This window comes from Bombina bombina, chromosome 5 (genome assembly GCF_027579735.1).
Source record: "Bombina bombina isolate aBomBom1 chromosome 5, aBomBom1.pri, whole genome shotgun sequence".
Taxonomy (NCBI): domain Eukaryota; kingdom Metazoa; phylum Chordata; class Amphibia; order Anura; family Bombinatoridae; genus Bombina; species Bombina bombina.
The window spans coordinates 959942216-959967980 of record NC_069503.1 but is presented as its reverse complement, the minus strand read 5'-3'; positions in this window follow the sequence as shown (position 1 = coordinate 959967980).

Genomic DNA, 25765 nt, shown 5'->3' with positions numbered 1-25765 from the left:
GTGTCAGGCTCACAGCGTGTACTGTGCCCACTTGCCCAGTGCCACAACTCATATCTTGTTTAATAGTAGTGTAAGTGTACATTTAAAACAAAAAAACTTTTTGGCCTGTGAAACATCAGTCTGCTTTTTTGTGTCCGGCTCACAGCGTATACTGTGCCCATTTGCCCAGTGCCACCACTCATATCTTGTTTAATAGTAGTATAAGTGTACATTTAAAAAAAAATAAAAAAAATTTGGACTTTGAAACATCAGTCTGCTTTTTTGTGTCAGGCTCACAGCGCATACTGTGCCCACTTGCCCAGTGCCACCACTCATATCTTGTTTAATAGTAGTGTAAGTGTACATTTAAAAAAAAATGACAGGCAGAGGCAGGCCACACCGCAGGTGCCATCGTGGTCATGGTTCTGTGATTCCCTTTGGCCCTAGAATAATGCCCAGTGTTCAGAGGCCACGTACCATGAACTCAAAAAGTTCTGAGGACATAGTTGACTTTTTAACACAGGACACCCAATCTTCTATAGCTTCCACTCCGAACCTTGACGCACCATCCTCCTCCAGCTTATCTTCGGGCACCTCTCAAGTTACCACTTGCCCGCCTGCCGCCACCACCAACACTAGCACCACAGCCGATTCACTTGATCTGTCAGATGAGTTATTTACACATCAGTTGGAAGAAATGAGTGATGCTCAACCATCATTGACAGAGGATGTAGATAACAGTGATATGTCTCAGTCAGGCAGCATTACAGACAGGGACGTACGGTGTAATGATGATGATGTTGTACCCGCTGCTGGTCCCTTTGTTGATTTGTCAGATACAAGTGAAGCGGTTGATGATGACGATGCGTCCATGGATGTCACGTGGGTGCCCGCTAGAAGAGAAGAAGAACAGGGGGAAAGTTCAGATGGGGAGAGAGAGAGGAGGAGGAGACGAGTTGGAAGCAGGGGGAGGTCATTGCAAGGAGCTAGTGGCACAGTCAGACAGCATGCATCGGCACCCGGGGTCAGCCAGACAGCACGCCAATAAACGCATGCTGTTGCCACCACCAGAATGCCGTCATCGCAGTGGCATTTTATTTGTGTGTCTGCTTCTGACAACAGCGATGCCATTTGCAACCTGTGGCAAAAGAAACTGAGTCATGGGGAGTCCAACAACCACCTAGGTACAACTGCTTTGCGAAGGCACATGATCGCACATCACAAACGCCTATGGGATCAACACATGAGTACAAGCAGCACACAAACTCAAAGCCGCCATCCTCCTCCTGGTCCAGCATCTTCAGCCACGTCAACCACTGCTGTCTTCCTTGCCCCCTCTCAACCATCCGCCACTCCGTCTCTCTTTGGGAGCATTTCCTGCTCATCTGCCCACAGTCAGGTATCTGTCAAGGACATGTTTGAGCGTAAGAAGCCAATGTCACAAAGTCACCCCCTTGCCCGGCGTCTGACAGCTGGCTTGTCTGAACTCTTAGCCTGCCAGCTTTTACATACAAGCTGGTGGAGTCCGAGGCGTTCAAAAAAATTGTAGCTATTGGGACACCGCAGTGGAAGGTACCCGGCCGACATTTCTTTGCACAAAAGGCAATCCCCAATCTGAACTCGATTGTGCCAAAGGAAGTAATGGCATGTCTGGCACACAGTGTTGGGGCAAGGGTCCATCTGACCACTGATACCTGGTCTGCAAAGCAAGGTCAGGGCAGGTATATCACCTACACTGCACATTGGGTAAACCTGCTGACGGCTGCCAAGCATGGAATGCGTGGCTCTGCAGAGGAGTTGGTGACACCTCCACGACTTGCAGGCAGGCCTGCTGCCACCTCCTCTACTCCATCCTCTTCCATAACCTCCTCAGCTGAGTCCTCTTCTGCTGCTGGGTCTTGCTCCACATCAACGGCACCCCCCTAGCTCCCCAGGTATTATTCCACATCCCGGATACGGCAGTGTCATGCCGTCTTGGGGTTGACTTGCCTGAAAGCAGAGAGTCACACTGGACCAGCACTCCTGTCCACCCTGAACACACAGGTCGATCAGTGGCTGACTCCACACCAACTGGAGATCGGCAAAGTGGTTTCTGACAACGGAAGTAATTTGGTGGCGGTATTGAAATCGTACAATGCTTTGTGCTTAAGTACCCAGGCTTACAGGACGTCCTGAAGCAGGCCAGGAAGGTGTGTGGCCATTTCAGGCCTTCCTACATGGCCATGGCACACTTTTCAGATATCCAGCGGTGAAACAACATGCCAGTGAGGCGCTTGATTTGCGACAGCCCGACACGTTGGAATTCAACACTCCTAATGTTCGAATGCCTGCTCCAAAAAGAAAAAGCCGTTAACGAGTATTTGTATGACCGGGGTGCTAGGACAGCCTCTATGGAGCTTGGAATTTTTTTGACACATTACTGGACGCTCATGCGCAATGCCTGTAGGCTCATGCGTCCTTTTGAGGAGGTGACAAACCTAGTCAGTCGCACCGAAGGCACCATCAGCGACATCATACCATTTGTTTTCTTCCTGGAGCATACCCTGGGAAGAGTGCTGGATCAGGCCATAGATGAGCGTGAAGAGGAAGAGTTGTGGTCACCATCACCACCAGAAACAGCCTTATCAGCATTGCTTGCTGGACCAGCGGTGGAAGAGGATTGTGAGGAAGAGGAGTCAGAGGAGGAATGTGGCTTTGAGGAGGAGGAGGAAGACCAACCACAACAGACATCCCAGGGTGCTCGTTGTCACCTATCTGGTACCCGTGGTGTTGTATGTGGCTGGGGGGAAGAAGATACCTTCAGTGAGATCACTGAAGATGAGGAACGGGACATGAGTAGCTTGGCATCCAACCTTGTGCAAATGGGGTCTTTTATGCTGTTGTGCCTGTTGAAGGACCCTCATATAAAAAAGCTGAAGGAGAACGACCTGTACTGGGTGTCCACACTACTAGACCCCCGGTATAAGCATAAAGTGCCTGAAATGTTACCGAATTACCGCAAGTCGGAAAGGATGCAGCAGTTCCAAAATAAATTAAAAAGTATGCTTTACACAGCGTATAAGGGTGATGTCACAGCACAACGGGAATCTAACAGGGGAAGAGGTGAAAATAATCCTCCGACTCCCGCGACCACGCCGGCAAGGACAGGACACTTTACAGAGACGTGTTGCTGATGGAGGACATGCAGAGCTTTTTAAGTCCTATGCATCGCCACAGCCCTTCGGGGGCCAACCTCAGAGAACGACTCGACCGACAGGTAGCAGACTACCTCGCCTTAACTGCAGATCTCGACAATCTGAGGAGCGATGAACCCCTTGACTACTGGGTGTGCAGGCTTGACCTGTGGCCTGAGCTATCCCAATTTGCGATAAAACTTCTGGCCTGGCCCGCTTCAAGTGTCCTGTCAGAAAGGACCTTCAGTGCAGCAGGAGGTATTGTCACTGAGAAGAGAAGTCGCCTAGGTCAAAAAAGTCTAGATTACCTCACCTTTATTAAGATTAATGAGGGATGGATCCCGAATGGACTGACATTGGGCAATACATTCGAGTAAAAAGGCCTGATGACATGAGCTGCCTTGGGCTAAAAATGGTCCACACGCTGCTGTATTTTATCTTCGAATGCCAGATGACTTGCGTGACTTATCCGCCACCAACTAGGGTTCAAGCCGCAATGTTTTAGGGCACTTTCTGCCTGGGAAACAAACATCAATTTTTCTGGCCGCTGCTACAGCAGTGGCTGCAACATTACCTAATTTTTCAGGCATGTGTGCATGCCAAATTTTTCTGGCCTCTGGTGCTGCACTATGGCTTCAACAACCACACCACTCATATCTGGTGGCATAGTAGATTGCACGTGCAGTGCCCCAAATTTGAAGTAGGAGGACCGACCAAGCATCTTTTTCCATCTCCTGGTTCCTATAATCCATGCCATATACACGTCCCCTGATAGGGGACGTAACATGGATTAAACTGATCAGAATAGTACTACTTAACACACCACTCATATCTGGTGGCACAGTAGATTGCACGCGGTGCTCAGACAAAATGCAGAAGGACATTTGGCAGACGGACATTTGGCAGATGGACATTTGGCCGACAGACAGAAAGCTAAAGAATGTTCCAATTTCGGCCGAGGCCAGATACGTTCCAGTGTGCTCTGTTCTAATCAGAGCCTCGGGCGCTGCAACTGCCTCTGGGAACCTTACCATGGGTCTCAGACCGCACGTCTGTAATTCTCTGTCTTGGAAATTATCTATCTATCAAATCTATCTATCTATCTATCGTATCTATCAAATGCATCTATTGCATCTATTGATCTATCTATCTAATCTATGTATCTATCTATCTATCAAATCTATCTATATCAATGCCGAACTGTTATCTGACAGCCACTTGTGTATCGGCCATGCCATATACATATCCATGCCATATAGAGAACATTGAGCTCAGGTACGTGAAGCTCCTAGGAGTCAGCACTGATTGGCTAAAAATGCAAGTCTGTCAAAAGAACTGAAATAAGGGGGCAGTTTGCAGAGGCATAGATACAAGGTAATCACAGAGGTAAAAAGTGTATTATTATAACTGTGTAACAGGGATTAAACTGATCAGGGATTAAACTGATCAGAATAGTACTACTTAACACACCACTCATATCTGGTGGCAAAGTAGATTGCACGCGCAGTGCCCCAAATTTGAAGTAGGAGGACCGACCAAGCATCTTTTTCCATCTCCCGGTTCCTAAAATCCATGCCATATACACGTCCCCTGATAGGGGATGTAACAGGGATAACACTGATAGGAATAGTACTACTTAACACACCTTATAATAATGCAGAGAGAGGCAACGCAGAGAGAGGAGTCTGAAGAAGAGGAGGAAGGTGGCTTTGAGGAGGTGGAAGACCAAACACAGCAGGCGTCCCAGGGGGCTTGTTGTCACCTTTTTGGACCCTTGGTGTTGTACGTGACTGGTTGGAGGAAGAGACCTTCAATGACATCAGTGAGGACAAGGAACGGGACATGGCTAGCTTGGTATCCAACCTTTTGCAAATGGGGAGTTTGCGGTTGTGCAAATGGACTGTTTGCGGTTGTTTGCGGTGCGTTAAAGGGACAGTCTAGGCCAAAATAAACTTTCATGATTCAGATAGAGCATGTAATTTTAAACAATTTTCCAATTTACTTTTATCACCAATTTTTCTTTGTTCTCTTGGTATTCTTAGTTGAAAGCTTAACCTAGGAGGTTCATATGCTAATTTCTTAGACCTTGAAGCCCACCTCTTTCAGATTGCATTTTAACAGTTTTTCACCACTAGATTTGTTAGTTCACGTATTTCATATAGATAACACTGTGCTCGTGCACGAGAAGTTATCTGGGAGCAGGCACTGATTGGCTAGACTGCAAGTCTGTCAAAAGAACTGGAAAAAGGGGCAGTTTGCAGAGGCTTAGATACAAAATAATCACAGAGGTTAAAAGTATATTATTATAAATGTGTTAGTTATGCAAAACTGGGAAATGGGTAATAAAGGGATTATCTATCTTTTAAAACAATAAAAATTCTGGTGTAGACTGTCCCTTTAAACGGGGAGTTTGGTCTGTCACTGTGAAGCGGGCATAATCCTTACACTACCTGATCGATACAACATCATACTTGATGTTTTAAAGCACGTTATTCCAAACAATTTAGCAATGTTAGGTGATTTATGCCCTTTATGGCTTAAAAACAGACTCTTCATCAACTATGTAATTTCCCATGGGAGTTTTGCCATGGATCCCCCTCCGGCATGCCACAGTCCAGGTGTTAGTCCCCTTGAAACAACTTTTCCATGTGGCCAGAAAGAGTCACTGTGGGTTTTAAAATTCGCCTGCCTATTGAAGTCTATGGTGGTTCGCCCGGTCGCGAACAGCTGCGGAAGTTCGTGTCCGCCATTCGCGAACGCAAATTTTTAGGTTTGCAACATCACTAGTGATCGCTCGTTTTTGCGCACATCGCCAAATATGTGATCAAGCCCATAGTAGTGCAACTAATTAGAGCATGTTATAATGAATTAGAGCAGGTAATTTTAAGACTACTATGGCCCTTTAACTATTACTCTGTAATAAAATAATTGAATAGACTATGTTAACTGCACATACTACTAAACTTAAATGACCATTAAAGTGAAAATGTAAAACCCTATAACATGTTAAATTAAAAAAAAATTATATTGCAATATACATTTATTATTTATTTTCCTATTTTCTATAACTACCTCTGAAATGTGTAGTTCTACTCCTCCAGAGATGCTGGAGCATCCCTATAATACTGATTAAACATAATTAGGTGAATAATACAACAGAAATAAACAAAATGTATTATATGTAATATAAAACACAATTGGCAATGGTGCAGACCTTTTAATAGTTTTATTTCTCAATAAACTAGATAGAAATATTGGCACCTGAAAATACAGATGCACAAAAAAAAAAGCTAGGGAATTTAGCAGTCTTAAACAACGTATGAAAATGCATTGAAAAATAATTACTGGCAAAAATTGGTGCAGCAGCTTGGCATCAAAACCAAGCTTTACATATGGGGGCTAATTTATCATGTCCGCCTGACATCAATAAATGCTGACAGCATATGCTGTCGGCATTTATCATTGCACAAGCATTTTGTGTGAAATACCACCTCCTGCTCATTCGCAGCCAATCGCTGGCTAGCAGGGGGTGTCAATCATCCTGATCGTATCCAATCGGGATGATTGCTGTCCACAACCTCAGAGGTGGTGGACGAGTTAAGGAGCAGCGATCTTAAAGGGACAGTAAAGTAAAAAAAAATCTTTCATTATTTAAATAGGGCATGTAATTTTAAACAACTTTCCAATATACTTTTATTACCAATTTTGCTTTGTCCTCTTGGTATTCTTAGTTAAAAGCTAAATCTAGGAGGTTCATGTGCTAATTTCTTAAACCTTGAAGACTGCCTCTAATCTGAAAGCATTTTCACAGTTTTTTACCACTAGAGGGCATTAGTTCATGTGTTTCATATAGAGAACATTGAGCTCAGGTACGTGAAGCTCCTAGGAGTCAGCACTGATTGGCTAAAAATGTAAGTCTGTCAAAAGAACTGAAATAAGGGGGCAATTTGCAGAGGCATAGATACAAGGTAATCACAGAGGTAAAAAGTATATTATTATAACTGTGTTGGTTATACAAAATTGGGGAATGGGTAATAAAGGGATTATCTACCTTTTTAAACAACAAAAATTCTGGTGTTTACTGTCCCTTTAAGGCCACTGCTTCTTAACTTATGTTTCCGGCGAGCCTAAAGGCTTGCGCAGAAACTGCTGCATTCGCAGCATGAAAAATTGGCCTCATATAAGTAAATCGAACCTTAAAACATACCATACCATAGGATAATTAGAAATAAAGGGCTCAATATTTAATATATATATATATATATATATATATATATATATATATATATATATATATAATATAATATAACATATATATATATATATATATATATATTTATATTTATATTTATATTTATAACTATATATATATATATTTTTTTTTTTTTAAGCCTGCCCAGTCTATGTTTAAAAACTACAACCCCCCAAGCGAAAGTTAAAAAAAAAAAAAAAATTACAGAAAAAAATAAGCAAAGGTATCCAAAATAAAAAATGTAAACCTAAACTAATACCCCTATAAAAATAAAAAATCCCCCCCAAAATATAAACACCCACTAATCTAATACTAAACTACCAATAGCCCTTAAAAGGGCCTTTTGTAGGGCATTGTCCTAAGTTAAACAGCTCTTTTACCTCTAAAAAATACTAAATCCCCCTAACAATAAAAAAACCCCACCCACCAAACCCCACCAAAATAAAATAAAAAAAACACTAAAAAAACTAAACTACCCATTGCCCCTAAAGGGGCATTTGTATGGGCATTGCCCTTAAAAGGGTATTCAGCTCTTTTACTGCCCTTTAAAGGGCAATCAGCTCTTTTTCAAGCCCCAAAACACCCTAATCTAAAAAAAAACATCCCAAAAATTAAAATAAAAAAGCCTAAACCTAAGCCTCAAATAGGTACTCACTGTTCCTGACGGATCCATCAGGTTCTATCCTCATCCGGAGTGAAGGCAGCGCGTAGCAGAGATGCGAAGCTGTGTTCCCGATGCCTGGATCCTCAGCGGCGGTCCTCAACGGCAGCGGTCATCTGCAACAGCGGTCCTCAGCGGCGGTCATGGGCGGCGGAGGCGTTCCTCGGCAGCATGGAGGCTCCAGTTCATCTGATGTCCATTGTAGACTGAAGATGGAATGCAGTGTACCACAATCAATTTGGGGTACCTTGCATTCCTATTGGCTAAAATTTTGAAATCAGCCAATAGGATTAGAGCTACTGAAATTCTATTGCCTGTTCAAATCAGCCAATAAGATTTCATTAGCTCTCATCCTATTGGCTGATTTAAAATATCAGCCAATAGGAATGCAAGATACCCCAATAAATATGGGGTACGTTGCATTCAATCTTCAGTGTGCGGCAGACGATCGTATGAAGAGGAGCCTCCACGCCGCTGAGGACCGCCGCAGCCAAGGACCACCGCCGAGGATTGCCACATCTGGGAAGACCGTACCACACCTCCACTCCGCGCAGCCTTCACTATGGATGAAGATAGAGGATGATGGACCCGCCTGGAAGAAAACCTTCTCTGCCCAAACTTCAGAAACCATGAGTAGCTATTTGGGGCTTAGTGTTAGAGGTTTTTTTTGTTTGTTTTTTGTTTTAACCCCTTAATGACCGAGGACGTGCAGGGTACGTCCTCAAAAAAAGGCAGTTAACGCCTGAGGACGTACCCTGCACGTCCTCGGTGTGGAAAGCAGCTGGAAGCGATCCTGCTCGCTTCCAGCTGCTTTCCGGTTATTGCAGTGATGCCTCGATATGGAGGCATCCTGCAATAACCTGACATGGCCATCCGATGCAGAGAGAGCCACTCTGTGGCCCTCTCTGCACCGGACATCGATGGCCGGGATCGTTGGTGGGTGGGAGCCGACTTGGGAGGCGGGTGGGCGGCCATCGGTGTGCCGTGTGACGTTGAGGGGGGCGGGGATCGGGGGCGGGGACCGTCGGGGGCGGCGCACGGACGCGGCGCGCGTGCACGGAGGGTGGCGGGCGGGCGCGGTGCACGGGGGGGGGAGCGGGTGGGAACCGCTACACTACGGAAAATGAATTAAAAGTTAAAAGTTAAAAGTAGCATAAGCACAACAAAAAAAAACACAAAAAGAGATCGTGGAGGGGTGGGGGGTTGGTTTTTGTGTGGGGGGAAGCTACACTACAGAAACGTTAAAAAAATGTACAACAAAAACATTTTTTTCTTATAAACTGGGTACTGGCCAGACAGCTGCCGTACCCAAGATGGCGCCAATTAAGTTAGAGTGGGAGGGTTATAGAGCTGTTTGGGGGGGATCAGTGAGGTTGGGGGCTAAGGGGGGACTTTTACACAGCAGCATATTTAAATATGCTTTTAAAAATACCACCAAAAAACAAATATAGCTTTTATTTTAGTACTGGCAGACTTTCTGCCAGTACTTAAGATGGCGGGGACAATTGTGGGGTGGGGGAGGGAAGAGAGCTGTTTGGGAGGGATCAGGGGGTCTGATGTTTCAGGTGGGAGGCTGAGCTCTACACTAAATCTAATATTAACCCTGCAAGCTCTCTACAAGCTACCTAATTAACCCCTTCACTGCTAGCCATAATACACGTGTGATGCGCAGCGGCATTTAGCGGCCTTCAAAATACCAAAAAGCAATGCCAAAGCCATATATGTCTGCTATTTCTGAACAAAGGGGATCCCAGAGAAGCATTTACAACCATTTGTGCCATAACTGCACAAGCTGTTTGTAAATGATTTCAGTGAGAAACCTAAAATTGTGAAAAATTTTACGTTTTTTTTAATTTGATCGCATTTAGCGGTGAAATGGTGGCATGAAATATACCAAAATGGGCCTAGATCAATACTTGGGGTTGTCTACTACACTACACTAAAGCTAAAATTACCCCAAAAAGCTCCCTACATGCTCCCTAATTAACCCCTTCACTGCTGGGCATATACACGTGTGGTGCGCAGTGGCATTTAGTGGCATTCTAATTACCAAAAAGCAACACCAAAGCCATATAAGTATGCTATTTCTGAACAAAGGGGATCCCAGAGAAGAATTTACAACCATTTAAGCCATAATTGCACAAGCTGTTTGTAAATAATTTCAGTGAGAAACCTAAAGTTTATGAAAAAATTTGTGAAAAAGTGAACGATTTTTTTTATTTGATCGCATTTGGCGGTGAAATGGTTGCATGAAATATACCAAAATGGGCCTAGATCAATACTTTGGGTTGTCTACTAAAAAAAAATATATACATGTCAATGGATATTCAGAGATTCCTGAAAGATATCAGTGTTCTAATGTAACTAGCGCTAATTTTGAAAAATAATGGCTTGGAAATAGCAAAGTGCTACTTGTATTTATTGCCCTATAACTTGCAAAAAAAGCAAAGAACATGTAAACATTGGGTATTTCTAAACTCAGGACAATATTTAGAAACTATTTAGCATAGGTGTTTTTTGGTGGTTGTAGATATGTAACAGATTTTGGGGGTCAAAGTTAGAAAAAGTGGGTTTTTTTTCAATTTTTCCTCATATTTTATAATTTTTTTTATAGTAAATTATAAGATATGATGAAAATAATGGTATCTTTAGAAAGTCCATTTAATGGCGAGAAAAACGGTATATAATATGTGTGGGTACAGTAAATGAGTAAGAAGAAAATTACAGCTAAACACAAACACAGCAGAAATGTAAAAATAGCCTTGGTCCCAAACGGACAGAAAATGGAAAAGTGCTGCGGTCATTAAGGGGTTAAGATTAGGGCCCTGTAAAAGAGCTGAATGCCCTTTTAAGGGCAGTAAAAGAGCTGAATACCCATACAAATGCCCCTTTAGGGGCAATGAGTAGTTAGATTTTTTAGTGTTAGGTTTTTTATTTTGGAGGGTTTGGTGGGTGGGGGGTTTTACTGTTAGGGGGGACTTGGTTTATTTTTAATGTAAAAGAGCTGATTTCTTTAGGGCAATGCCCTACAAAAAGCCCCTTTAAGGGCTATTGGTAGTTTATTCTTAGATTAGGGGGTGTTTTTATTTTGGGGGGGCTTTTTTATTTTCATAGGGATTAGGTTTAATTTTTTTATTTTGGATAATGTGGTTTATTATCTTGTGTAATGTTAGATTTTTTTTATTTTCTGTAATGTTAGCCTTTTTTTTATTTTCTGTAATTTTAGATTAGTTTAAACTTAGTTTTTTTATTTTTAAAAGTAATGTTAGTTTTTTATTTTAAGTGTAATTTAGGATTATTTTAATTTATGTAATGGGGTTAATTTAGGGGGTGTTAGGTTAGTGGGCTTAGTGATTAGAGACTATCAAATCCATTTTTTTTTCTTTCATGATTCAAATATAACATACCATTTTAACAACTTCCCAATTTACTTCTTTTAGCATTTTTTTGTTTTGTTATCCTTTGCTGAAAAGCAGGAAGGTAAGCTCAGGAGTGTGCACATGTCTGCAGTACTACAGGGAGTGCAGAATTATTAGGCAAGTTGTATTTTTGAGGATAAATTTTATTATTGAACAACAACCATGTTCTCAATGAACCCAAAAAACTCATTAATATCAAAGCTGAATAGTTTTGGAGGTAGTTTTTAGTTTTTTTTAGTTATAGCTATTTTAGGGGGATATCTGTGTGTGCAGGTGACTATTACTGTGCATAATTATTAGGCAACTTAACAAAAAACAAATATATACCCATTTCAATTATTTATTTTTACCAGTGAAACCAATATAACATCTCAACATTCACAAATATACATTTATGACATTCAAAAACAAAACAAAAACAAACCAGTGACCAATATAGCCACCTTTCTTTGCAAGGACACTCAAAAGCCTGCCATCCTTGGATTCTGTCAGTGTTTTGATCTGTTCACCATCAACATTGCATGCAGCAGCAACCACAGCCTCCCAGACACTGTTCAGAGAGGTGTACTGTTTTCCCTCCTTGTAAATCTCACATTTGATGATGGACCACAGGTTCTCAATGGGGTTCAGATCAGGTGAACAAGGAGGCCATGTCATTAGATTTTCTTCTTTTATACCCTTTCTTGCCAGCCACGCTGTGGAGTACTTGGACGCGTGTGATGGAGCATTGTCCTGCATGAAAATCATGTTTTTCTTGAAGGATGCAGACTTCTTTCTGTACCACTGCTTGAAGAAAGTGTCTTCCAGAAACTGGCAGTGGGACTGGGAGTTGAGCTTGACTCCATCCTCAACCCGAAAAGGCCCCACAAGCTCATCTTTGATGATACCAGCCCAAACCAGTACTCCACCTCCACCTTGCTGGCGTCTGAGTCGGACTGGAGCTCTCTGCCCTTTACCAATCCAGCCACGGGCCCATCCATCTGACCCATCAAGACTCACTCTCATTTCATCAGTCCATAAAACCTTAGAAAAATCAGTCTTGAGATATTTCTTGGCCCAGTCTTGACGTTTCAGCTTGTGTGTCTTGTTCAGTGGTGGTCGTCTTTCAGCCTTTCTTACCTTGGCCATGTCTCTGAGTATTGCACACCTTGTGCTTTTGGGCACTCCAGTGACGTTGCAGCTCTGAAATATGGCCAAACTGGTGGCAAGTGGCATCTTGGCAGCTGCACGCTTGACTTTTCTCAGTTCATGGGCAGTTATTTTGCGCCTTGGTTTTTCCACACGCTTCTTGCGACCCTGTTGACTATTTTGAATGAAACGCTTGATTGTTCGATGATCACGCTTCAGAAGCTTTGCAATTTTAAGAGTGCTGCATCCCTCTGCAAGATATCTCACTATTTTTAACTTTTCTGAGCCTGTCAAGTCCTTCTTTTGACCCATTTTGCCTAAGGAAAGGAAGTTGCCTAATAATTATGCACACCTAATATAGGGTGTTGATGTCATTAGACCACACCCCTTCTCATTACAGAGATGCACATCACCTAATATGCTTAATTGGTAGTAGGCTTTCGAGCCTATACAGCTTGGAGTAAGACAACATGCATAAAGAGGATGATGTGGTCAAAATACTCATTTGCCTAATAATTCTGCACTCCCTGTATATGGCAGCCGTTTTGCAACAATTTTATACATTAGCAAGAGCACTAGATGGCAGCACTATTTCCTTTCATGTAGTGCTCCAGACATGTGCATGTTACCTAACTAGATATTTATTTTACAAAGAATAGCAAGAGAATGAAGCAAATTTGATAATAGAAGTAAATTGCAAACTATCGGCTAGATTACGAGTTTTGCATTATGAGCGGTACGGTGCTAACTTGCACGTTATTGTCACTGCTCACTTCCCTACATCGCTGGTATTAAAGGTTTATAAAAACCCGGCATTAGCAGGCAAAAAGTGAGCGTGTAGCAAAATTGAGCTCCATACCGCACTCCAATACCAGCGCTGCTGAAAGCCACGGTGAGCTGGTTTTACGTGCTTGTGCAAGATTTCCCCATAGACATCAATGGGGAGAGCCGGCTGAAAAAAAGCCTAACACCTGCAATAAAGGAGCGTAAAGCTCCGTAACGCAGCCCCATTGATTCCTATGGGGAAACTAAATTTATGTTTAACCTAACACCCTAACATGAACCCCGAGTCTAAACACCCCTAATCTTACACTTATTAACCCCTAATCTGCGGCTCCGGACATCGCCGCCACTATAATAAACATATTAACCCCTAAACCGCCGCACTCCCGCATCACAAACACTAGTTAAATATTATTAACCCCTAATCTGCCGCCCCTAACATCGCCGCCACCTACCTACATTTATTAACCCCTAATCTGCATCCCCAAATGTCGCCGCCTTTATACTAAATTTATTAACCCCTAAACCTAAGTCTAACCCTAACACCCCCTAACTTAAATATAATTAAAATAAATCTAAATAAAACATACTATCATTACCTAAATAATTCCTATTTAAAACTAAATACTTACCTATAAAATAAACCCTAAGCTAGCTACAATATAACTAATAGTTACATTGTATCTAGCTTAGGGTTTATTTTTATTTTACAGGCAAGTTTGTATTTATTTTAACTAGGTAGAATAGTTATTAAATAGTTATTAACTATTTAATAACTACCTAGCTAAAATAAATACAAATTTACCTGTAAAATAAATCCTAGCCTAAGTTACACTAACACCTAACACTAAACTACAATTAAATAAATTACCTAAATTAAATACAATTACCTAAATTACAATACAAAAAACCCCCCACTAAATTACACAAAATAAAAAAAGAAATTATCAGATATTTAAACTAATTACACCTAATCTAATAGTCCTATCAAAATAAAAAAGCCCCTCCAAAATAAAAAGGGCATTTAGCTCTGTTTCAAGTGCCCAAACACCTAATCTAAAAATGAAACCCACCCAATAAACTCTTTAAAAAGCCTAACACTAACCCCCGAAGATCCACTTAGAGTTTTTGAAGACCCGACATCTATCCTCAACGAAGCGACAGAAGTCTTCATCGAAGCCGGCCAAAGTCTTCATCCAAGTCCGTAGAAGTCTTCATCCAGACGGCATCTTCTATCTTCATCCATCCGGCGCGGAGCATCCTCTTCAATTGAAGTATTCTTGCAGAATGAAGGTTCCTTTAAATGACGTCATCCAAGATGGCATCCCTTGAATTCCGATTGGCTGATAGACTTCTATCAGCTAATCGGAATTAAAGGTGAAAAAATCCTATTGGCTGATGCAATCAGCCAATGGAATTGAGCTTTAATCCTATTGGCTGATCCAATCTGATTGGATCAGTCAATAGGATTAAAACTCAATTCCATTGTCTGATTGCATCAGCCAATCAGAATTCAAGGGATGCCATCTTGGATGACGTCATTTAAAGGAACCTTCATTCTGCAAGAAGACTTCGATTGAAGAGGATGCTCCACGTCAGATGAATGAAGATAGAAGATGCCATCTGGATGAAGACTTCGGCCGCTTGGATGAAGACTTCTGCCGGCTTCGATGAGGACGTCTGTTGCTTCATTGAAGATGGATGTTGGGTCTTCAAAAACTCTAAGTGGATCTTCGGGGGTTAGTGTTAGGCTTTTTTAAGGGTTTATTGGGTGGGTTTTATTTTTAGATTAGAGGTTTGGGCAATGGAAAAAGAGCTAAATGCCCATCCAAATGCTCTTTTAAAGGCAATGGGAAGCTTAGGTTTTTTTAGTTAGGTTTTTATATGGGGGGTTGGTTGTGTGGGTGGTGGGTTTTACTGTTGGGGGGGTTGTTTGTGGGGTTTTTTACAGGTAAAAGAGCTTATTTCTTTGGGGCAATGCCCGTAAAAGGCCCTTTTAAGGGCTATTGGTAGTTTAGTTTAGTTTAGGCTAGGGTTTTTTTATTTTGGGGGGTCTTTATTTTTATAGGGCTATTAGATTAGGTGTAATTGTTTAAATATCTGATAATTTCTTTTTTATTTTGTGTAATTTAGTGGGGGGGTTTTGTAATTTAGGTAATTGTATTTAATTTATGTAATTTATTTAATTGTAGTGTAAGGTTAGGTGTTAGTGCAACTCAGGTTAGGTTTTATTTTACAGGTAAATTTGTATTTATTTTAGCTAGGTAGTTAGTAAATAGTTAATAAATATTTAGTAACTATTCTACCTAGTTAAAATAAATGCAAATTTACCTCTGAAATAAAAATAAAACCTAAGCTAGATACAATGTAACTATTACTTTATTTTATAGGTAAGTATTTAGTTTTAAATAGGAATAATTTAGGTAATGATAGCAGGCTTTATTTAGATTTATTTTAATTATATTTAAGTTAGGGGTGTTAGGGTTAGACTTAGGTTTAGGGGTTAATAAATTTAGTATAGTGGCGGTGACGTTGGGGGCGGCCGATTAGGGGTTAATAAATGTAGGTAGGTGGCGGCGATGTTAGGGGCGGCAGATTAGGGGTTAATAATATTTAACTAGTGTTTGTGATGCGGGAGTACAGCGGTTTAGGGGTTAATATGTTTATTATAGTGGCGGCGATGTCTGGAGTGGCAGATTAGGGGTTAATAATTTTATTTTAGTGTTTGCAATTCGGGAGGGCCTTGGTTTAGGGGTTAATAGGTAGTTTATGGGAGTTAGTGTACTTTTTAGCACTTTAGTTATGAGTTTAATGTTACAGCTTTGTAGCGCAAAACTCATAACTACTGACTTTAGATGGCGGTAAGAATCTTGTCGGTATTGAGTGTACCGCTCACTTTTTGGCTTCCCAGGCAGACTCATAATACCGACGCTATGGAAATCCCATTGAAAAATGACTTTTTGAAAGCTGCTGTAATTACATTGCGTTACTGCCAAAAAGGTGTGTGGTACAGCTAAACCTGCAAGACTCGTAATATCAGCGGTAGTGAAAAAGCAGCATTATAAGCCTTAAATATATCAAAGGAGGAAGGGCTCCCACAGAGAATAAGTATAAATATCAATATTCCGGCGTGAACTGCGTCAGATGACGTCACCTACCTTTACCCTTGTCTTTCAGTAATCCGTGAGTGACTGTGTACATACTCAGTTTCTGTGTGGACTTTTAATGCATACTTAATACATTTTCAACAATTGTTTTACTAAAGTGCTTTGTGCATAGTGTTTTAAATTAGCCTGCACCTATTGCTACGAGTTGCTACTCAAGAATATTGATACTTATACTTATGCTCTGAGTTAGCCCTTCCTCCTTTGATATATTTATTCACAGCAGACTGCCTGAACTGGTCTCCCCCACGCTGAGTGTCGGAACCCCGGATGAGCAGCCTGCTCCACGCTGTGAGGACGACGGCGTCTAGGCTCCCAAGCTAAGTAATTAGATATAGCCGTACCTTACCTTAAGTGCCTTTGTTACTGTTATAAGCCTTAACACTGCTTTTTCACCTATACCGCAAAACTCGTAATCTAGCCGTTTGTTTTTAAAATAGTATTTTCTATCTAAATCATGAAAGAAAACAAATTGAGTTTCATTTCCCTTTAACCCCTTATCCCTATATGACATATTTATACATCATACGGTACAAAGACCATCGTACCGCATAACATATATACAAGGCCATGCACTTTCGGCTGTAAAGTGACAGCTGAGACTGCTTTTCCTGAGCTGCAGGCAAGCTGCACTCATATGGTAATGGAGCACGATTGATGCTCCATTACCAAATGAATGTAGATTGCCATATCGTTACAGACAGTGACATGGTCTGTGTCACTGTCTGTAACAATCTCCTTCTGTGCCGGTGGGAGGTTTGGAAAGGAAGGAGGGAGGCGGGTGGGTGGCAGAGAAGCAGAGGGGGGAAGGAGTGGGAGGGTCCCTACACTAAAGAAAATAAATTATGGAAGGGAGAGGGAGGGAGGGAAGGGAAGCTAAACTGCAGGAAAAAAAAATTAGGGTGTTGGGGTAAATCACGATCACAGTGAGGGAAGAGGCGGGGGAAACACTACACTACAGAAAAAGAAAATTGCACAGGCGGTATGTAAATAATTTCAGTGAGAAACCTAAAGTTTGTAAAAAAGTTAATTTTTGTTTTTTATTTGATCACATTTGGCGGTGAAATGGTGGCATGAAATATAACTAAATGGACCTAGATCAATACTTTGGGTTGCCTACTAAAAAAAATATATATATATATATATATATAGTTTTGATAGATAAATAAATAAAAAAAACAAGGCTCTATTTCTGTTTAAATGGAGTGATGGCAAAAATGCAAAAAATGCTCTGGTCTTTTGGGGAAGTTTTAGTCTGAAATGCCCGGTCCTTAAGGGGTTAAACTTTACAATCACTTTAAGTTTTATCTAACTTAGACAGTATCCCACATTCTAACTGGATACAAAGTTGGAACTTTCAACCAATGCATTTCTTCTAAAATGATCAAATTTGAAAGGTGCAGTTTCAATCTGATTTGGACACAATTCCATATCATACTGACATATAGCTGGAACTGTTTACTGATGTGTTCTTTCACACTACATATTGGATTTTTACCGGTATTCTATTTGTATATTGATCATTTAGAGATATTTGCATTTATGTTTTTGTATATTTAATATTTTTATGTATTCTGTTTATAGCTATTAAATAAAGAATAAAAAAATTTGTTCTAAAAGGGAAAAAAGTAAAACTTCACTTCAAACTATCCCCTTAAAAAGATAGCAATCAAAACATTAAAGGGATAGTCTATTAAAAATTAAAGTTTCATGATTCAGATAGAGCAGGCAATTTTAGCAACTTCTAATTTACTCCTATTATCAATTTTTCTTTGTACTCTTGCTATCTTTATTTAAAAAGTAAAAACGTAAGATAGGGAGCCGGACCATTTTTGGTTAAGCACCTGCGTATCACTTGCTGATTGGCGTCTAAATGTAACCACCAATCAGCAAGCACTACCCAGGGTGCTGAACTAAAAATGGGCCAGCTCCTTAGCTTACATACCAGCCTTTTCAAATAAAGATACCAATAGAATGAAGAAAAATTGATAAGAGTAAATTAGAAAGTTGCTTAAAATTGCATGCTTTATCTGAATCATGAATCTTTCATTTTGACTGGACAATCCCTTTAATATAAAAATATAAAAAGTGAGCTCTAAACCAGCTAAAGACACAAATATGGAATTATTTAATATACGTTAATGACATATGCATAATAAAAAGCAGAGTGCGCAATCCACACATTCAATATAAAATAATAAGTAACAGACTGCATCTGAGAAAAAGTATCTAATAAGAGAATGCTTGTCTCCAATGATTATAAATCCTACACAAGACTAGAGTATATCCATCCTTAAGCTTATGTAAAAATCTTGGATCAACGTAATTATATTACACAGAAACTTCAGTGAAACTCTGTTTTTGTTGTGTGATACTTCGATAACAGCTAAACAGCTTTGCACGTAAATTATTATTCCTTCATTTGCCAATCACTGTCCCTTTAGTGGCTCAATGTAACTTAACAAGCAAATATATAATGTAGCAAATAGCTTGCGTTACATCTAATTATGCGATAGTTCAAAACACATGAAGGATTTCAAAAAGTGGTGTAATCAGGGTAGTCTCTGAGCAATGCAATTGGTACTCAAATGTCCACTCACAATTCTTGTCCTATTCCCCTTACAGCAAGGGTGTCAGATCCACTTTATCAACACTTATGGGATATGGATACTAATAGGATATCTTACACCTCCTGCTGCATCGCTTTAACCACTTTTGTGGATATTGATCTTAGAGGCTCAGTTCGGATTTCAGACTTGACCCCTTATCCAGGGATTTCCCAAAGTCCCAACGATTTCCAATGTGTGTTAAACTTTCAACAGGATGGATAGATTGGTAGGGCTACAACTCATCCGAATCTTCCTTAAGTATTCACACACATTGCCAGGTCAGTAGACTTTATAAACTTTATAAAGTTTATATACAACTCTGTACATAGGACTCCCAGTCTTAGTTAAGTATGTATCAAAGTAACACATGTAGAACTTAACTTAGACAGCTCCCATAAGGTTAGTCTGCTTATGCTTCATACACACGCTGTTATGTCCTGTAACTCCAGCAGCTAATTAACATTAACGCGTTTCAGCCTTTTTTAGATCTTTCTCAAGATGCTGCTATATGCTATTTCCTGTCTATTTAAAGCAAACGTAATTAACTTCTTAGCTGCTGGTGTATATTTAGTGCTTATAGGGACATTCCGGTCAAAATGTAAATGCACATAGATTAATTAAATCTTTCAATAGAAACATATTTGCAATATACACGTGTTAGCAATAATGCTTCTAGTAAAAGTTATCACTGTTTTAGTGTTAACATTTTTCTCTGCACGTGCATGTGAAGCATAACTAGATTTTTTCTGGGCACCAGCATTTTAAATACTGCAGCTGCTCAGAGTACCATGTCATCAATTAACAAATTGAGTCATTACTATATGGTACAAGCATCTTAGGCTCTCTCAGCAAGTGCTGTGTTTAAAATGCTGGTGCACAGTGCATACTTAAATACACTTTTTAAATGGCTATAACTTTTATTAGAAGCATTTTTGCTAATACATGTATATTACAAAAATACTTATATTAAAAACTGAAATTCATCCATGTGAATTCTATTTTAGCTGGAATGTCCCTTTAAAGGGGTATTGAGAATTAAAGTGATATTTTAAATTTCCTCCTTTTTGATTTATTCTCTTCATTCTTCTTGTGTATATTATAAACATTCTTAGGAGATTAAAATAGAACTATTCAATTTATTAAAAAGTGATAACAAACAATGATTCTTTACTATCTGATTCATATTATTTTACTGTTTACCACAGTTTTGGCCCCATCAGAAACAAGCCATTTTCTTACAGATTTGAGCAACTCATTTAATTTCTTCTGGGTTAGCATTTTGGAATTGTTTTTTATGTTATTATGTTTTTCTAGTTCTTGAGGTATAGCTCTTTTAGAGCTTCCCTTAATATCAGTTTACTTTTCTATTTTGGTTTTAACTAGCCAACCTAGAGGCTCTTAAATCTCTTGTGAATTGCCTCGCTAATTCAAAATCCAACAATTTGTGGCATGTCTTCCGTATCTTCTGTAGGCAGAGCAACAGGAGTGGAGGGTGACTCTGGAGCAGGGATATCCTCCTCTCTACCTGAGGTCCCATGTTGTTCAGTGGAGAATGCAGGGGGGTCGTCTTGTGAGAGGTTCAGAGGTGAGTCCCATTCAGTGTCACTTGTATGGCCAGGAGGAGTACGATGCTCATACTCTGATTCTTCATGTCATGAGGGGCTGGTTGATATTTGTCTCCTGTGTGGAGTGGCCCATCTTTCCTCCTAACAGGCAAAAGAAAGTGTCCATGCACTCAGAAAAAAAGCGGCTTCAATTGAACTGTTTACCTTTGATGTACCAACATCCCCGGATGGAATAACATACATGTCAGTGTATATATATAAGCTGAAACGGACTTACTGGAAGTTGATTTTCCTTTTGTCTCAAGTCCCCTCTGCTCTACTTGCGCTGTTCAGCTTTTCCAATACTCCCTTCTTCCGGGTTCAAAGGTCAGTTTTTCCGCTGCAAATCGTAGCAGGAGAGCCCTGTGGGTATAGTCCAATCGTAATCCACAAAACAAAATAGAGTCCCAGATCGGCTCCTCCTTAAAACCGATATTTATTGGTGGATTAAAAGTTTTTTCACAACACACTTTAAAACACAAATACAGGTCAAAGATGCACATACAGGTTAGGTAAAAAGCATACATATGAGGTTAGGTATCCCTCACATCTGATGCGTTGATTACGGGTACTACTGAAATGCGTCAGTGTGAGGGGTACCTAAACGCATATGTTTGCTTTTTACCTAACCTGTAGGTGCATCTTTGACCTGTATTTGTGTTTTAAAGTGTGCTGTGAATTTTTTTTTTAATCCACCAATAAATATTGGTTTTAAGGAGGAGCCGGTCTGGGACTCTGTTTTGTTTTGGGGATTACCATCTTTCCTCCTCCCTTGAGTTGGCCCTGGACTCCGCAGACTGTATAGGTTTAAAAAAAAAAGGAGACATGATAAACAAATGATTATCAATAAAGTTGTTAATATTATCAAGGAAATTGTAGAAATACACCTTAAACATGTCTTAGTAATGAAAAATCGCATAACGCAATCATATATCAGTTTTCAGTATTCGCAAATCGGGTTTTATTTCACATACATATGCACATCACTATTACGCAATTGAATGTAAATCCCCAAATTTCTTTAAAAAAAAAATCATCCCTTTGTGGCAACATGATTAATGTGCTGTTTCAATAATGTTTTTACAAAAGTTTTATTCAACGCACGATTGGGCTCTCGGACTAATGTTTTCAAAACAGTAAATTTTGCACTTGCAAAGACTCATTTGCTTTCTCCATGCAATGTAGCATCTCAAAAATGATGTTGCCTATTGCGAGAACGTATTTCACAATTTATTTTAACCTTGCACATTTTAATTGATGTAAAAAAATCTTTAATAACACTATGTTGACACATACAATTACCCAGTATAGAGCAATTGTGATACCCAGATAGTGCAATTGTAAGACACGTATTTTTTTCTTTTTTATTATTGTAAGTCTGATCTGTAAAGATGTAATAACGTTCTTAGAAACTTAAAACATTATTTTCCTTACCAGGAGATATGTGGCGCCTCTCCTCGGTATCAATCCCTCCTGTGATACTGACGACTGACACATCAGATTTATTCTCTCATAGTATCTCCTCCCATTGGCAGTAGGTTAATGACCTGCCCGCCTCCAGTCCTGGAAACCGCTACCCCCTCTATGCTGTACAGAAAACAAAGTGTTAGTGCCAAAATGAAAGGGGGTGAAAATAAATAACTGAAAAGAAATGTGTCCAAACTGTGATTGAGTTTGTAGGGTAGGTCAAAAGGGAAAAGGGTAAGTGACAAACGAACAGAGGGAAACGTAGAGGATGACACAATAGGAATGAATTATAAAATCAACATAATCAAAGTATGAAAAATAGGAATCTATTCAAAAATAAAGGCTTGGGTAAGGATAAGTGTATATGGGAAGGATATGAGGGAAGGGTATATTAGAAGGATAAAGGGTTAAAGGGAAGGGGGAATGGGGGGTGTGTGTATGTGCTAATGCTACATGGATTTACCTAGTGAATGTGTTTGCATGTAAATTAATCTAATATGTATACTGCCCTTCTAAGTGTAAATAATGTGTAAAAAAAATATAAAGACAAACCACAGCCGCACTCGCACACTCACACAGCCACAAACTACATTACCAAGTATACTTCATTGAACCCAAAAAAACAATACCCACCAACTATTCACTAACTACTCAAATCTACTGTGTTTGCATAATCAACAAATGCAAGATAACAAGACAATGCAATAGCATTTACTCTGAATTTCAAATGAGTAGTAGATTCTTTCTAACACATTTCAAAGTTATAAATATTTCCACTCCCCCTGTACCATGTGATAGCTATCAGCCAATCACAAATGCATATACGTATAGTCTGAGTTCTTGCACATGCTCAGTAGGAGCTGGTGACTCAAAAAAGTGTAAATATAAAAGACTGTGCACATTTTTTTTAATGGAATAAATTGGAAAGTTGTTTAAAATTACATTCTGTATCTGAATCATGTACATTTGATAAAACCTGAGTGTCCCTTTAAATGGACATGAAACCCGTTTTTTTTCTTTCATTATTAAGATAAAGCATGCAATTTTACTTTCTCCCTTAAATCTGGAACATTTATATTATACTTCAAACATAAATTAGCCAGACATATCCCTGAAACTATCAACCATCTTCTCCTGCTTCAACCTCTCCAATCTCTGGGCCTTTCTGACAGAGCCCTCTTGTGGTGTATCCTTCTCTGGTACATCCCCTGCTCTTGTACCATTCTCAGTTGGGGGACCATCAAGCCCTGTTTTAGGTTTCCATCTCATTTCATTCTAAACATTATCCCCAGGTTTCTTGACTCTTAATGGTTCATGAAACTGTGTTGGCTTATTTTACTCTGCAGTTATATAGCTAATACCATAGTTTCTCAATCCAGATATTAAATGACGATTAAATACAGCAAAATTGTATTTTCAATAAATGGATAATAGACAATACATAGAACTTATTTTGAATTTTACATAAGCAGTAGTTTTTTGTTTTTGTTTTACAAATTTTAAATGTAAACACTGAACATTTGCATATGCTTGGTAGTACCTAAGGCTTCTGAAAGTGTGCATATAAAAAATGTGCACAATTTGATAATAGAGGCAAAGTGAAAAACTTTTTTTTTAAATTGTGTGTGCTATCAGAATTATGAAAAAAATGTACTTATGTGTCCCATTATGTATTTTCCAACTAAGGGCTAGATTACAAGGGTGCAATATCGTGCCCGTGTAAACTTGCCCACGTATTACAAGTAAAGTAAATGTGCACCGTCGACAGCAATCAAAATTTGCGCTCATCTGGTTAGTGCTACTAAATGCCTCGCTTAAGGGTTATGGCTTTAATAAAAGTTGCACCAACCACAACATAAATACATTAAAATTGATTGTTAAACTCCTTTAAATATATAATATCCAATAATAATTATTCATATAAATAAAAAAGTTATAAGGGTTCAAAGATATATGGTACATGATGATGCAAGGTATTTGAATAGAAAGGGCTATAATTATATATATATATATATATATATATATATATATATATATATATATATATATATATATATATATAATATATATATATTTATATATAAAGCAGTAATTTAGTAGCAAGTCAATGTTTTCTAAGTCGAGACACAAGTTATTTTTGATTGTTGAGTCACAAGACTTCAAACTTGAGACTTGAGTCCTAGGGGCCGAATCATTAAATGGCCGGCGGATATGATTCACTGTAGCGAATCATGTCTGCCCAACATCGCTAAATGCTGACAGCATACGCTGTCGGCATTTAACAATGCACAAGCAGTTCTGGTGAACTGCTTGTGCAATGCCGCCCCCTGCAGATTTGTGGCCAATCGGACCCTAGCAGAGGGTGTCAATCAACCCGATCAGGTTGATTTTTGTCCGCAGCCTTAGATGTAGACTAGTTAAGAAGCAGAGGTGTTAACACTGCTGCTTCTTAACTGCTGTTTCCAGTGAGCCTGAAGGCTCGCCCAGGAACAGGGGGATTAGGGGCCATTCGGCCCTTGTTAAATCGGCCCCCTAGTCATGCAACTTGAGTCCACAAACCTGCATTAAACTAAGCCAAAAAATAGTTGTGCATAAAAAATAACACATGTTGTTTTTTTGCTTAAAACACTCCCCACAGCTCTTTTGAACATCAATTATGTTTACAAAAATAGGAGAAAAGCGAACAGAAAGTAGAGCACTCGCAAAGGGAGACTAGTATAAGTGGCTATTCAGTGGGTATATAATATTAAAACTTAACATTTATTATTCCAAAAAAAATGATAAAAAACTACTATATAAGTAGTGATTAATACTTAGATTAAAACACAAACAAATAATACACGGCTGTATATCCACAATGACCCCAGAATGTATACCATAGAAACTCAGAATAGAGTAGGAGGGATTTTTAGGCAGATATACCCCAAAAAATGCTTCACGGATTGCACCAAAATCTATCTAAAAAAGAGGATTGACCTCAAACAAAATGATACTATCTAGTGCAATACTGGACTGGTGTAGGTCTGTCCAAAATATTCCCTATGACAAAATTAGTATAGTGACTAAGAGGGGAAGTGTAGGTAGCAAGATTCACATAGTCCATACATTCAGCATATTACACAGCATATTACACAGACCCATTTGTATAGGCAAGAGTGAAGTGTTCACAAACACAAATTAAACCAAAAATACGATCAATGAAAGGTAATATGATTCTATAGATATGTTATAATAAACACATTGACTAGTGAAATGTGACTTGCATAGTTACACTTAGTGGTTGATACAGCCGTAGGAAGAGTGCCTTGATGTACATTTCGCCTGGCTTGGCTTTCTTAAAGGCTAACCGGACTGACTGTAGCCACATAGCATGTATAGGGCAAGTAGCCAATCAAATCGTGTAGATAGTTCACACCTCCGTGTGAACCAATAGAGAGTGTCCTCCCATAATTGGTCAGTTAATGTCATATGACCAGGAACAGAGACGAATTACAGTTTACAATTACAGAGACGAATGTTAAGTTTT